The 12,318-nt window shown below is 37.4% G+C and overlaps 1 long non-coding RNA gene across 1 annotated transcript; it reads left to right on the forward strand.

The window, feature by feature from the left end:
• Positions 1 to 450: 450 nt before the first annotated feature.
• Positions 451 to 12,065, forward strand: LOC106037303 (uncharacterized). The gene is made up of 3 exons (XR_001207934.3): positions 451 to 1,346; positions 2,612 to 2,723; positions 10,582 to 12,065. It is a non-coding gene; the product is annotated as an uncharacterized lncRNA (long non-coding RNA).
• The last annotated feature ends 253 nt before the right edge of the window (positions 12,066 to 12,318 follow it).

Genomic DNA, 12,318 nt, shown 5'->3' on the forward strand with positions numbered 1-12,318 from the left:
CAAACCAGGAATCTGTTTCTACCCTTCCAAGAGCACCTGCACTATAGAGCAATACCGTAAAACTACCTTTTACCTAAATGGGCTACTGTGGTGGTTTACCATGCTAGGCAGCTGAACACCACAAGCTGAACACCACAACCGCTCTCTCAGTTCCCCTCCTCATCTAAGGACTCACAGATTGAGATAAGGATAATTTAATTAAAGGGAAAAAATAATTATTAAAGAATGATTATTATTAATTAAACAATTTAACTAAAGGGAAAAAAGGGAAAAGGGAAAAGGGAGGGAGAAAGGGAAAAAAAAAAAAAAGGAAACAAACAAACAAACAAAAAACCACACAAGTAAAGGCTGTGTGGAAGTGCAGGGGAAAGAAATTGCTCTCTGCTTCCCACAAAAGAGTGATGCTTGACCATGTCCTTGAAGCAGGGCCTCAACGCACATAGCTGGTGTTCGGGAGGACAGATGTTTTCGCAATGGGAGCCCACCCCTCCCCTCTTCTTCCCTTTTCCACCTTTTATTGCTGAGTGTGACATCATATGGTATGGAATATCCCTTTGGTTGGTTTAGGTCAGCTGCCCTGGTGATGTTTCTTTCTCACTTTTTTGCCCACCCCCTAGGAGGGTTAGAGAGAGTCGTGATGCTGTGCCAGCAGTGCTCAGGAGCAGACAACACTGGTGTGATACCACTGCTGTTCTAGCTACAACTGCAGAGCACAGCACTGTTTGGGCTGCTGCAGGGAAAGTTAACATCCCAGCCAGACCCAGTACAGATACATTTGTAACACTGTAGTCCTTTAATGCATTGCACACAGCATAGCCAGCTAGTCAAAAGAGTTGTTTCCCCCACTGTATTTATTTAGTGTTGGGGCAGCCTCACCTTGAATAGTCTGTGCAGTTCTGGGCTCCACAATATAAAAGGATGTTAAGGTACTTGAAAGTGTTCAGAGGAGAGAAACAAAGCTGGTAAAAGGGCTGGAAGGCATGTTCTATGAGGAGAGGCTGAGGCCACTTGGGTTGTCCAGTCTGGAGAAAACAAGGGTCAGAGGTGACCTCGTTGCTCTCTGCAACTTCCTGAGGAGGGGAAGCGAGGAAGTTACCACCTCCTTGTTACAGACCTCCAAACTACCTCACTGAACATTTCTTAGTGAAAATTTTCTAAACAGGAAGAGCAAAAACTTACTCTACAGGAGATTGACACCTTTTTTAAATCAGACCTCATCAGAGAAAGATTAGTGTGTAAAAGAAGAACAGGTCAATAAATACAACCATGGAACAAGTTTCTAAGGGAAGGCAGGAGCAGGAATCTTCTCATCCAGACTTGCTGTTGTGACATGGATCACAGTGAAGGTAAGACTCTGACCAGGTCCTCACCCTAACCTCAAACCCAGAATACATTGTCCCCCTCTTTAATATCATTCTGTGACTGAAAATATTGTTATATGTACTGATTTTGTATTTACAGAAAACCTTATTATTTAAGATTATAAGATGCTATCTAACCAGAATGAGAATGGCTATTCTGGTAACAAGGACCAGCATACCAGAACAAATAAATGGCCCATTTCACCCAATATCTGGTCTCCCGAGTCTGCGGTGGGAGGCATAAAATCCCCATATTGTAACTAATTATGCAGTAATATACCCTGGGAGATTGTCCCCAGCTGCCTGTATTACTAATTCATCTGAAACCTGAATGCACAGTAAATCTCAAGAGAAAACTTGATTTTCTCAAGATTTTCAGTTCTAAGAAGTTTTACTAAAGTTCAGAGAAAGATAAATTTTGACTGTTGTTGATGTTTTTGTTTAGTTGATTGACTTTTACTTCAAACACCATCTGATAAACTGAAGTTCTCACTTTAAAAACTCATGCAGTTGTCATTCTCACAAGATTTCAGTGGTGGGTCATGGTCTGAAAACAGGCTTGATTTTACCTGCAGAATGTATAAAAGGTATCAACCACCCTTTTAGTTTTGTTCTCTGTGTGCCATTCATTGCGCTGAAACTTATTGAAAATTTTGTCAACAATCAGCTTTATAAAAGCTTTGCACATTGTCTGAATAAAAGCCCTATTTTGATGAGAAAATGACTATTAATGAGAACATGTTCTTTTCTGGCATCAGACTTGAAGAGACACAGGTCATAAATCTCTTTGATCTTTGCAAAAAGCTAGAATCAAGGAAAGAAGCAAGTTCATTTTTTTCCCCTTCATTTTCTTAAAGCTCCTGATTGAAACAATTCCATTTAGTAATCAGTAATTTATCATGCTTGCTTCCTCCCCCCACCCCTCTTCATTTTTCCCTGTGCTTTTGTTTGTTTTTGATTTCAACATAGCACAGAATTTTTACAGATAATCTTATCTATTTATTTTCCTTGGTTTCACAGGGGCAGAGGGGGAGATTGAGAGATTTTATTTATTTATTTATTTATTTTTAAAGGGGGGTTATAGGGAGAGCAGTGTTTTTTTGTTTTGTTTTTGTTTTTAATACATTATATGTGGAGGGTGAGAAATAAAAAAAGAAAAAGAAAAAAAAAAAAAGGATCTGTAAAAATGAAATGTGAAGAAGAAAAATCCTAATATTCTAGTTTGGTCAATGAACTGCTCCCTTTCATAGATGTGTCAATACTGCCATCTCTTGCCTCTTCAAAAACCTGGGCAGGAAGCTAGTTTCATGAAAATTGGAGAATGAACATACTCATAAAAGACCTAAGTTTTCCAAGACAGAGGTGAGTGAATTTTCCCTGGTATATAATGCCCTGTTCTGAGAGGACTTTTTTTTCTTAATTTTCTTCTTTCTGTTGCTGTGTAGCTTCGTGTGCAGCTGGGGCGACTAAAACCTCAGCGACTGATTTCAGACTGTAATGTGAATTACCTCTAGCCAAAGAAGATATAGTATAGTCAAATATGATCAAATTAAGCTTGTATACCTCCCCTGCTGTGATGATAATATGCATGCAAGTACATATGAAATACACATTTGTATATGTTTTTAATAAATATCAACTATGATGTCAGTATCTTAATAGCAAGCATTTAGATTGATAAATCTACTAAAAAAATTTCCAGAGACTGCAGGCATATATACGTATATATGATCGTGACAGTGATTTGGCTTCATAGGTCATGAAATGTCATGTCATATAAATGCAGTGGCCAGTATTTTCAACCTTATGACTGTGATCTATAGCAGAATTTTGTTTTCACTGAGATAAACACACAAGAACTGCATAGTCATTTGTCAGTGAGAAATGTTGTTTTCTAGGCTGATGCAAACTACATACCGAGCTTAAATGCCCAATTCTTCGGGTTTAATACATTCACAAAAAGATGCATTTTTCTTTTCTTTTCTTTCTTTTTTTTTTTTAATTATTATTCAGTGACATTAGTTAAAGCAGAAATATGTAGTCTTCTGAAGTGAAAATCAATGAGAGTTTCATACTTAAAGTAAAAATTGATTTCTTAAGTTAGATGGGACAATTTCTAGGGTCCAAATGTATATCACCACTCAGGTGATTAAAAAAAAAAAAAAAAAAAAAGCTGACACTCTAGCTGGCCTAAGACAAGTGTTCCTGTGCATATCTAAACTGCTAATGTACTTTGATGATTTGTTACTATTCGGTTTGCTCTGAAGTTTAAAGTATATCCCAGTGAGGTGTGTGCATCTGTGCATATTTAGGGTGTGTAGATGTGTGCACGTGTGTAAAGTAAGATGATAATTAAAAACCAAAAGCACCAAACCCAGCAGCTGTCTTCACTGCAGAGCAAATACTTTATCAACAAACCACAGGCATGCAGCACCAAAGCAGATAAAAACATATAGGACCTGAGATGACAGTTCTGTGTTCAAAATACATTAATCACCCAAGGTAAATTTGTGCATCTGTTATACACTGTAGGTGTTTCACTTGCTTTGTTCCAGAGATATTAAAATAGCAGAAAATATTTTCCTTTTTCAGTGTGGTTGGTCCAAGCACTCATGGCATTTTCCTCCTTGGTGTGACTTTTTTGGTCTGTCACATCTTTTTCACTTGCTTCTGTGTGATCACTACAGAATCACAGAATTGTAGAGGTTGGAAGGGACCTCAAGAGATCATCGGGTCTAACCCCTTGCCAAAGCAGGTTCCCTAGGGCAGGTTGCCTAGGTAGGCATCCAATCGAGCCTTGAATATCTCCAGAGAGGCTCAACAGTCTCCCTGGGCAGCCTGTTCCAGTGTTCGTTACCCTCATCATGAAGAAGTTATTTTGCATGTTGGTGTGGAACTTCCTGTGATCCATTTTTTGACCACTTCCCCCACTCCTTCCCTTCCCTCCCCCCCCCCCCAAAAAAAAAAAAAGCTACAAAACTACTACTCTTCTGCACAATGCAAAGACCCTACTGTGTTCCCAAGAGCCAAAGTCCATGGTGTCCAAATCAGCAGAATTCTCAGTTTTGTCAATAAGGTATGTCGTTCAATTAGTGTGATGGAAACTTTCCTATAATTATGTCAGTCAATGAGCTGCTGTTTTATTTACAGTCTATCAGTGATTTTGAGCACTCATAGATTAATTAGAACCAGATAGGGTTCAGACAGATCTCCAAAGCCAAATAACTTCCATGAAAATATCGTCATGCCAGTCTTTTTGATAAATTTGGGTGAGTGCTAGAGGACAACTGTATTACCAGCTATAGAAAACTGAACTTATATAAAGGATAATGATATCAGCTTCTGATTTCATCTGTTGTGGGAGGATCAACCTTGATTCTGCTGTCTGCACTCAGCAGATTTTGATGGAAAAAGAGCACAGGTCACTATTAAGCCAGGTGGTGACATTTGTACTTCATGATCAATGGAGAGGTGGTGAATTACGCACTGGATTCATAAACCAAGCTAAGCCTTGTCCATCGACTTAAAACTCTTTATAGCTATAAGAATTTTTTCAAGGCTTTAGGTGCAAGATAAATAGTTGATGAAAGAATTTTCTGTACAGCTTATCATCAGCAATAGGGAGTGCTTTATTTCCTCTCTTGAGCACTTCTTCTTTCTTTTTGGATCCACCGGCTTAACTATTTCACCTCCAGCAAGACAAACATAAAGAAGTTGAAAACTCATACATCATCTTGCCCTTCAACAAAATGCAGCAGCTCCTGAGACACAATGAGGGCACTTCCCAGTGCATGGTACCTCCCATTTTAGCATTTGGGAATTGTTATGCTTTCTTCAGTACAATGTATTTTACTGAGAAAAGCCTTCTCCTATCTGGCACAGACTTGTTAATTTTCCTTTTTTCCCCTCCCCTTCCCCACCCTTCAACACTGTCTATTGATTTTATGCCATGATCAATATTATGACAATGATACTGACTAATATCCTAAACTTACTTCAGATGAATACAAATATTTTAGCACAAAGGTGCTATACAAACAGTATAGAAAAGTATACAAATACTTTTCAAAAAAATGTATGAAGAAAATTTCAAGTGATATGTACAGAAGTCAGATAGTCTGGGGCCAGAATTCTTGGAATGACTCGTTATTTGGTGTAAAAAAGATCATCAGATTCAGTGAAGAACATCTTATTTTCAATAAGCAAATGTTATCTCAACCTCAGATCTGTTTTTTCAGAGTCTGGAATATTGGACAACCAAAATAGTTAAAAGGTGAGATTAGAGCAGACGCTCAGAGGTGCATCTTCATCCTCTTACAGGATTTAGAGTGTACTTTACTTATTCACAGAAATGTTAGGGACAGGGAGTATCTCCTTTAGATGATTTTTTTAACAGATTGTATTGTGGCAAATATTCTGACTACCAACAACATAGGATGGCAAATACCAGATAGAAGCTATCCTTTGTATTGTGTGAGTGTGTAAACACATACATTGTAAGATGCTATAGACTTACATCCTCCTCATCATAACATCATAACGAGATAAATCTCAGATGGGCTGTAAAACAATAATGTAATATATGTATATATACATATAATAATTTTCCTTTGTAGTAAGTGATAAATTTAACTTTCTTCCCTACATTACTGCCTGATGTGCATTATCAGTATTTGGTTTGCTTTCCGAGAAATATATATTCAATTCAAGTCAGTGATTCACAAAAATTTCCTAATATTCTTAAGGATGTTTCTTTATAAAACTTGAAAAATAGTCCCTAATCTTACCAAACTCCTACATTTTATCTACTACCCATAAATTACACTCCCATCTGAAGCTGCATCGGTAAGATATGTTATGAATTCTTTTACGGGTAATTCATTCCTTTCTTTTCAGTGCCTTTGTATGAATCTTTTTTTTAGGAGTCATTAGACTTCTGGCTACCCACTTGAGAAGTTTCTTAAGAATCCCTTTAAAATCAGAAGTTTCAGAGTGTATAACGATTGAATTATTATTATTATTATTTTCTTCTTCTTTCCCTTTCACTTTTCTTTCATGACAGTTGCTGTTTCATCCCTGAATGTTTGAACCTCCCTTTATTCCCTGAATGTATGCCTAGAGTCACATCGGGCACATCAACAGCTCTGACGCACCGCTATCACTCAGGCTAAATTTACCCTTACAGGCTGGTGCCGAGTATCCCAACCAGCCTCCCTATACTGTGCAAATGCACAGAAGATTTATTGCTTTTGAGGGTTCACAAATAATATCATGAAAGTTTGAAGACTTTTTTTTTTTTTTTTTTTCCCCTAATAAGTCCAGGTGTGTTTTGAAAGAGTAGCAGGTAAAGGCAGGCAAGAGTTTTAGAGTTTTAGGAATTTAGCTTACTTTTAAGAATACAGACCAAAAGAAAACTTACATGGGAAGTAGATTGTATTTTATGTCTACTCATCTCTGAGAGTCTTTGTTCTTTTTCTAAATGTTATGGCTAAAAACAGGAATTTTGGTGCAGCTAATAATGCTTTTGAAGGAAGTGTGGCAATACTTTCCTTCCCTAATTTCTCAAGACTGCAAGCAAGCTCTTCACTGGTATGAAGGAGAAGAAGGGTTTGTTTTTTTTACTAGCAGGGGAGAGAGTTAAATGTCCCCCAAAGGTCATCTGGGCCAGATCCATAGGCACACACAAGCTAATGGGGTTTGTCACAGTGGAGCTTTCAGGATTAAGATCCTTAGGCAAGCTTTTATATCTACACTATCCATCTTTATCACTGTGCTTATTTCCACTTTTCAGCATTTTTTTGTTGTTGTTGTTGTCATTTGTTTCTGCTTATTCTTTCTTCTGCATGAGATCTGCTCCTCTGTATACATACCAGGTATATGGGGCATTCCTGAGATCTCTTCTAAAACTCAAAAATAAATAATTATTTGCTAATCAAGTAAAATATGTTTCTTTTTCACAGAAATTCCATGGTGTAGTTCACACTGGTTCCTGTAGTTCATTCCATGGCATTTTAGTTTAGCAGCCAATGTTTGTCACTTTGCTTTCCTTTCTTTTTTACCCCTGCTCAGGAAAATGCTTCAGATTTCTTTCCTTTTCTGTTTAGTCTTTTCTACTATGCTGTGGTTGCTTTTCATGTCGCAAACAAAAAACCTTTCTTTCAAGTGGCAGCACAGGATACACTCTAAAGTTAAGCAGTCTCAAGAAACTTTTCATATTTCCACACACCTATACACAACATTTGATAAATATAAATATGAACACAGCTGCATGTGTATGTATATATTTATATTTATGTATATACTGTGTCTCTTTAAGAAGAGAGATTTTGTAATGATTTAATGATGGGTGTTGATGGTTAGAGGCTGCTTCTCTCTCCCTTAACAGTATGAATAAAGCAGTAGGGCATCTGTGAAATACGGATCTGTAAATCTCAGAACAACAAGGGTAGTTTGTGTGTTTCCTTTTGCTCAGAATTTCCCATTTGTGTTAGGTAAATGTTTTATTTATTTGCTTGTGTATTTTTTCAGATTGTTTGGGATATTGGTAGGATATCTTTGTGTGTCTCTTACTGTTTTGCTTGAGACAAGTTTAAGCAGAATGGATTCAGGTAAAATAAGAGCCTATTCCTCTCTAATGTGTTTCCAAGTTTGTGACCTCAACACAAAATGATCATTCATGGAAGTTCACAAAACTTGCACTCTTTGCTACCCACATTTTTGAATTCCTGTAGGTTTGGGAAGCAGGATGTAGTACTGGGGTTCTCAAGAGACAGGTCTGTTCCTAAGGTATTTTCAGACCAAATTTTCAAATTGAAGAGATACTATTAGCTCAGGTAAATTCTAAATAAACATCCTTTCAGTGTTTGTCAACATTTATCTGAACCAAAAGTATATGAAAGTTCTCTTATCACTTGACTTATCATTGTGGCATATGAAATCAGTATCCTTTTCAAAGACTGGAGAAAGATATAACTTGAAACCTTTGCTGTATTTAATTTTACTATTGAATAAAATATACAAGGTTATATTGCAAGAAAGAAAGGACATGTCCATGTAAGAGGGAAGTATATACAGAGAGATTTCTAGGAGAATATCCAAGCTAATGTTATTTGTATAAGTAAATACAAGCAACAATCACTGCCTTTTTTCCTATTATGACCATAATAAAATAAAAATCTTATTCAGATACCACAAGAACTGTTAGTTTAATAGCATGTCAACAAACATGTTATAACAAACTAATCTCAAGCTAAAAAAGAATAACTCCTACCTTCTTATCTCAGTTTTTAAGGTAAGCAGGTCCCCACTGATCTTAGGAAAAAAAAAAAAAAAAATCTAACCGTTTTGTTTTTATGCTTTGGGACAATTTAAGAAAAAAAAAATAAAAAGAATTATTTACCTTTATTTTTACTTCTGCGCAGCATTTCTGTAGCCACTGTGATGGGAGGGACTGTGACAATAAATTCCTCTATTTTCTGCACAAATAGGAGAGCTTCAACCAAAAAAAAATGAATCTGTTACCTAGGCTTACGGTCATCTCAAAGATCATGTAGTAGGGAGTGAAGGTCTCCGGACTGCAAGAACTTAGACAACGGTTCATGTGAAAAGCTAGAAGGGTCTTTTTTGCCCCAGGTAGGTTACCACTGTATTTGTGCAAGTGGGGGTGAGGAGGCAGGGGTCACTATGGGTCTGGTTGAATCTGCAGTGGGTTATAACTACTGTATGGACATGCACAGGCTCACAGGCTGCATGGAGATGTGCTCCTTTCTAACCATACATCACAATTCTTTTGTACTGCTAATGAGAAAACCACTCGTTTTGTATAGACTTGTTCTGCAAAGTGCTTCTTTGATTCAATTTCTGCGTGTTCCTGGAAAAAAAAAAAAAAAGAAAAAAAAGGAAAGAAAAAAACCCACAATCATACATTTAAATGCCTGTGAGGCTAGAGTTCTAGAAAGGAGTATAATTAATGTGTTGGACAAAGCAAAACTCAGGGTTGATGCATTAAACAGTGGGTATTTATCTATAAAGTAGAGAGAACATAAAATTCTACATGTGGCAAAAGTACCGTGAACTCATGCCACCCACCCTGTTTTTTTCTCATACTGAAGACCTAAAACCAACTGAATCCAGCATATAGAACAGCAAAATTGTAGCTGGGTGAGTTTGTAGGAAAGTTATTTTACTCTGAGATATAGCTATCCCTCCATGGAGAACTTGGCAAATCCTTAACAATTCATTGGTAAATCAAAAGTGATAGTATTTCCACCATCATAAGAAAGAATGAAAATGAAGAAGTCAATGTCTCTTTCCAAAAATTAACCAGTATGTAACTGTTTCCAGTTGAGTGGCTAGGCTGGGGATATGACACACCGCTTTGACTGGAATGAAGCTCTGATCACACTGCAGCAACAGGGAAGTCAATTCTTCATTTCTCTTTCTGCCTAAATAACTTTGTGTAGAAAGAGGGTCACTCTGAGTTCATATCATCCCTTGTATTGTGCCAACAGCTATTTCCCAAATTCACAGGGCCAAGGCCTGGGTGTCACTACAGTCATTACAAAGGGGTACTGCTGACGGAGAAATGTGTTTTGTTGATGCAAGCATACATATCCTTTGGACAGAGGATTTTACTTTTTTTTTTTTTTTTTCTCTGCAGCTGTCCCTGAGTAAAGGGGTTAAGAAGCTTCAGATGACAAAGTCTTTTGAATATGAAGTGCAAAACATCACATTTAACTATCATGAATAACAAACACAAAAGCAAATATTCCTCCTCTCTTTTTCTACTTTCTGTGTATTCAACTTGCAAGCCATCTGATCTGATCTGGTACCACAGCATATTAAAACAAACAAAAAAACAACAAAAAAAACCACAGATACACCAAAATAGTTGCTTTTCATCCTGTGTCATGTTTTAATTAAAGATAGCACGACTGCAATCTACGATATATCTGGAAATTATTAGAAACCTTTTCCAGAGGCAAAAGGGATCAATACCTCTTTGTCTCTGTGGCATAAAACATCACTGTGTTACTTCTTTCCTGCTGGTGAGAGAAAAAGTGGAAAGACTCTAAGATAGGAATAATAGCAGCACAGAAGGGTAGAGCCATGTGCTAGGTCAAATGAACGTTTTCCTTTGTTTTTGTTTTTAAAAATAAGCAGTGTGGTTTTTATTATCTGCTTCCATCCCTGTGATCAGTTTTTTTTCCCTTTGTGTCAGGGGCAGGAGACAGCATGTGAAGCTACTGAGCCAAGCCAATGAAGAAAGAAAACGTGACTGAAGATTAGATGAGGAGACTGGGAGTCAAGTCCTGGCTTCCCTTTCTGACTTCTCCATGGATGGGCTGTGTGACACTGCTCAGCTTTCTTGGAGCTGAGAAGATGGAGGTCTTGCACCTTCCACACTGATGCTCATGTCCTCTGAAGAGTAATTTCTTGTTGACTGTACTTGCACACACAGACTGACTTAGCTTTCATGTTATTTGACTTCTGAAGGACAGTGGCTGAACTTGAGGTTGACTGTCCCACGGGTGGCAGAGTTTACAAGCATGGTCCCTCTGCCTCTCAGAGCCCAAAAATACCTTGTGTGAGGTTCATCTGAGTCATCTAGTTTTCTTTATATGCCAGTGAAGAGGAATAGGAACTTCTTGGCTAAGACTGCAAATAAGTTGTAACCTAAAAATGTCTGATTTTTCCTCCTTATATTAAAAAAGTCAGAGATGATGAGATCAGATAATTCATTTTATAGCAATTTGGAGTTAGATACTGTTAAACTGTATCTCAATTTCCCCATGTTTAAACAATGATAATGGAACAATAAATAATACCACATCTAATCAGTGTGTCAACACCCTCTTCTTTATGTGAGTGTGTTGTAGCCTGCTTGGGCAGAATAAACCCCACACACAGCAAAGGGAAAATGTCATCTCTGTTGTATGCTGCCACTTTCCTGCAGGATTTCTTTACTGAAGTCAGTGCATTTCTTATCTCCATCTAGGCTGCAAGGCAAGGAGCAAATGGAGCAGACCTACCTGCACTCCTTGACATTGCTCCCAGTCACACGTGTATTTCTCAACTGAAATGCAATTGAAGACTAACTTTGTTTCAAAAGGCATTACCTTCTAGAAAGCCCCTGCCAGACCCATGAGTGAGTGGTTTGAGGAACACCAGATCTTTCATTTATTCACAGATTTTAAAAGCAAAGGGGGAACCTTTTGACCATCAAGTTTGTTGTTCTGTATAACACATTTCCCTTGTACATTTGTTTAGCTGTCCTTCAACTAGAATACATATTTCAGAAGAAATCAAAATAGACCCCCAACTTCTTAGATTCAAAACTGTTCAGAAAACATTGTTAAGGAGTTCCTATCATTAATTAATGTTCTGTTGAAAACTGGAATGCCAATATTTTTTTGGAAAGTTTTATCAACAAAGAAATTCACTGAAACAGCTGACTTTGCTGTCATGAATTTAGTTACCCTTCTTTTTGCATCATTCCTGGTCTTCAAGGTTTCAGCAAATTTCTCCCCAAATCTCAGCTCACTTGTGAATTTTCTATCCCTTCTCATTTGTGGGGTGTGATAGGATAATAGCAGCAATCCAGTCCTTATTGTCTGGATCTGTGGATGAACGGTGCTGTATAAGTGTAAAGTGTTATTATCATTGTAAGGAAATAATAATACTAATAAAACAAAATGAATCGAAGTCTTGTCTTCAGATGGTTATTTTAGCAATGTAGAAATCTAAAGCCCATGAAATAGACAATTAAGAGGGGTTAGATACTTAATATCAGTCGTTGTGTTTTGGTAGAATTTTGCAATAACGCAGCTGCTATAATAATACAGATTTTTATTTCTCCTTACAGAAAGAAAGCACTCCTGTTTTCAGAGAAGCCTCAAAGTCCTGCTGCAGAATGCAGAACTTTGTGTGTGTGTGTCCGTGAGTGTGCGTTCAAACT

The sequence above is a fragment of the Anser cygnoides genome, chromosome Z (genome assembly GCF_040182565.1).
Source record: "Anser cygnoides isolate HZ-2024a breed goose chromosome Z, Taihu_goose_T2T_genome, whole genome shotgun sequence".
In the NCBI taxonomy this organism is placed as follows: Eukaryota; Metazoa; Chordata; class Aves; order Anseriformes; family Anatidae; genus Anser; species Anser cygnoides.